This window comes from Echinops telfairi, unplaced genomic scaffold (assembly GCF_000313985.2).
Source record: "Echinops telfairi isolate 266 unplaced genomic scaffold, ASM31398v2 ScPeMD7_7469;HRSCAF=8507_1, whole genome shotgun sequence".
NCBI classification, from domain to species: Eukaryota; Metazoa; Chordata; class Mammalia; order Afrosoricida; family Tenrecidae; genus Echinops; species Echinops telfairi.
Window position 1 is genome coordinate 125,703,812 of NW_022111373.1, and position 3,787 is coordinate 125,707,598.

Here is a 3,787-nt window from a genome sequence, read left to right on the forward strand (position 1 = left end):
GTGGGCAAAGGACCTGAACAGAAGTTTCACAGGGGCAGAAATCCAAATGGCCAATAAACATATGAGAAAATGTTCCTGATCATTAGCCATAAGAGAAATGCAAATTAAAACAACTGTGAGATATCACCTAACACCCTCAAAGATAGCTCAATTCATAAAATCTGAAAGTAACAAGGTTTGGAGGGCTGTGGGGAGGTAGGAACTCACATCCATTGCTGGTGGACCTGTAGGTGTGTACACACATTATGGAAATCAATTTGGTGATAACTAAAGCAGATGGAGATAGAGCTACCATACGACCCAGTGATTGTTTAGTTTATATCAATAAAACTAAAAGAATAGGAAGAAATAAGCAAAAGAGAAGGTAAATTTAAAAATACTTTACCGACAAGATCACCTTTAATCAATTATTTTATTAAATGTAGGAGAATGGAAAATGAATCCTGGTTTGCAGTAGCCCTATGACTAGTATATTTTGAGAAGGTATTTTAAACAGAGAATAAAGTAAGACTAAATATATAACATCGGTTAAGAAATGTCCATAACTGTCACCGCAAGATAGTTTAAAATAAACCCTCATTTTCTTTCTTTCAAGCATTTAATTTAAAACATAGGAAATTTTAGGTATGGCAAAATATCAATTAAACATATTTCATAGCTTTTTTCATAGCTAATTAACTGAACCTCTGCTGTTATTTTAATTCAAATAATATGTCTCAAAAGAAAACAGAAAAATATTGAGAAAATTATAAAAGGCATGAAATGTTTTTCAACTGCCTGCAAATAAGACTTTTAAAGCTACTCGGTGTGTTCTAGCATCTAACTCACTATCCCAATAGTCAGTTTGAATGCAAGACTTCTCCTTCAGCTGGAATCATTCTTGTTATAGGACTCTAAAGACCTGTTTCAGCTACTTAAATAGGCAGAATTGTTGGTCTCTTTTGTATTGTCATATTGCAGAAATTTCCCCATGAATAAATATTTTGCAGCCATCAACTCAGGTATCTAATATTCAGCAATTCTGTTTAGAAGTATGTTTGCTGAGCAATATTCTACTTTACATAGAAAAAGATGCTGTCTCTAGAAAATATTCCATTGGGAAGACAAACGCATAATTTTAGTGAGACTTGAAAGTGAGTCTCAAAAGCCTTACCACTAATGATCTAATTTTGATTCCCAGAGAAATTTACCCAATTAATATATGTAAAGGTATTTAAGTGGATTAAAATAATCAGTTTCCCTTGGTTTCTTAAGGATTGTAAATGCCATTAAAACAAGGTAGGGAGGCATTCCTTGCTCACATTTTATCCCTAGCACTTAAAATAATGCCCTCTCAGAAGAAGGGATGAAATTAAGACTTAATGAATTACATGATAAAATTAATTTAATTAATGTATAAAATTATTAGTGGATTAAGAGGGTGTGTGTGTATATATATATATATTTCCCCATATTTGGTGGTCAGGAAAAGAAGAAAAAAATCATCTCATTACCTATTCAGGGATCCCAATTTTCAAAAATCCAAATTGTGGACTTGTCATTATTTCTGCAGGATATGTTGCAATCCTTTTCCTTAAGATCCAAATATTTAATGAAACTCGAATATTAAACATGCATTTCTTAACATCCAATTGTAATAGGTTATCTTGCATACCCTCAAATACATGTTGGATCTCTAAATCATGGTACATGAGAATTTGAGCTTGCTTGGAAATTTAGTCTTTTTAGGTGGAGGAGGGTGGGTAGAAAGCAGCCATGGTGGCACTGTGTGATATTGGCCTGCTATCTTCAAGATCAATGGTTCAAACCCACCAGCCTATTTTCAGGAGAAAGATGAGGCTGTCGGGGGGATAAAACCAATCAGTTGCTGCCATGCAACATTTTTCAAAGATCACCTCAGATAAACACACTTCTACAAAAATGATTAACAAACCTTAAGACAATATCATGTCAAGTGATGAGTTGGAGGCTGTGTATAGAAGATTGTGTTAACTGGGTGGGGTGGGGCACCTACCATTGGAAAGCAAACCAACAAAAAATGAGTAAGAATACTTATATAACCCCCAAGGGAAGGATACAACCAATATTATGCTCTTAATTAAACTCTTTTTACCTTTTTTATATCCAGACCAAATTCTATAGACAACTGGGACTTTTGAGTCTGTCTTTATGAGGCACACAACATCTTTCACAAATCACACCAGAAGGATTCAATTTGTAAACTCCACTAAGTGAACTGGGCTTTACTTTAAACTCAACTTTAGCAGATATTAGAGACTGACAAAACCCCCTTGGACTTAGGGCTGAAAAGACCTAGTGTGAGAAGAATCAGATGACCACTATCCTAAGGTTATGGAAATGGTGGCAGTTGGACTCTCTTGATTTGAGGGTGCTAGGTGAATGGTGGCACAGTGGTTCCATGTTTGGCTAAGAACCCAGAGGTCAGCAGCCTTAAAGTACCAGCCCCTCAGCAGGAGAAAGGCGAGGCTTTCCAATCCCGTAAAGAATTAGACTCTCAGAAATCCACAGGGACAGTGCTTTGCTGTCCTATAGGATTGCCATGAGTCAGAACTGACTAGATGGAGTGAGTTTGGTTTTGGAGTTTAATGACTGATGGCCCAGGACTACCATATAGTTACTATTTTTAAACTCTCTGTTCTTTTTGTATGTGTTAGTCTTGCAGGCATGGTTTTGTCTTAGTAAGTTAGTGTTTGCCCCATCCCCAACCCTCATTGCTCCTGTAAATAGTGCTCAGTCACTTCAGCTTCTAATTTGCTTACGTCAACAATACATGTATGGCAGTCTGAAAAGCTGACTTATACATGTATAATTTCCTTTTATCAGTTTTAAATTATACATCATTGGATAAATTAATGATACCATCAAGAGAATTACCTTATGCCCCAGGGGATGATTTTAAATGTTGTCCACTATAAAATAATAATGATGTCTTTAAAGTGAACCAGAGACATATATAAACCATAAGTATATGAATGGATCTGTGGCTCACACTTAATTGTAGCCCTGACCTAAGAACAACTAAATATTAGGACATGGCCCTACTTGATACTCACCCTCAAGAAGACATCCCTGAAGATACAGGTGCCGTATCAGAGTATGGTGCAGAAATCAGTAGGCACCTGATTATCAGAAAGAATAATGTATGGGAATTTAAAACAAGCAGCAATCTAATTTAGTCATCAGCTAAGTTCATGTGAAAGGACATATGTCAGCTGTGTGATAAATAATAAAATACAAATCTAGAGGAGGGAATGATATCAGAGCTTAAATTGTAACACCCAGTTTGCAGGAGGCTATGGAAGCCAGTGGAAGCACAAAATTCTTTTTTTTTTTTAATTATTTTATTAGGTTCTTATAACTCATAACCATCCATACAATTGCTGCAAGCACATTTTTCCATGTGTTGCCATCGCCATTTTCAAACCATTTTCTTTCAACTTGTGCCTTTAGTATCAGTTTCTCTTTTTCCCTTTCTCCCTCACCCTCCCACCATCATGATCCCTTCATAAATTAAAATTTATTGTTATTTTCTTATCTTAAACCATCTGCTGTCTCCCTTTGCCCACGTCTCCGTTGATTGGCACCCTGTATGTGTTTGTGTGTGTGTTATATGTTGCTTATTGAGATCAGTTTCCCCTTTCTCCCCCTTCACCCCTCACCTTACCTCTACCCTCATAGTATCGCTACTGCCATTACTGATCCTGAGGGATTTATCTGTCCTGGATTCTGTGTGTCAAGGGCTCCCATCTATACTAATGTACATGCT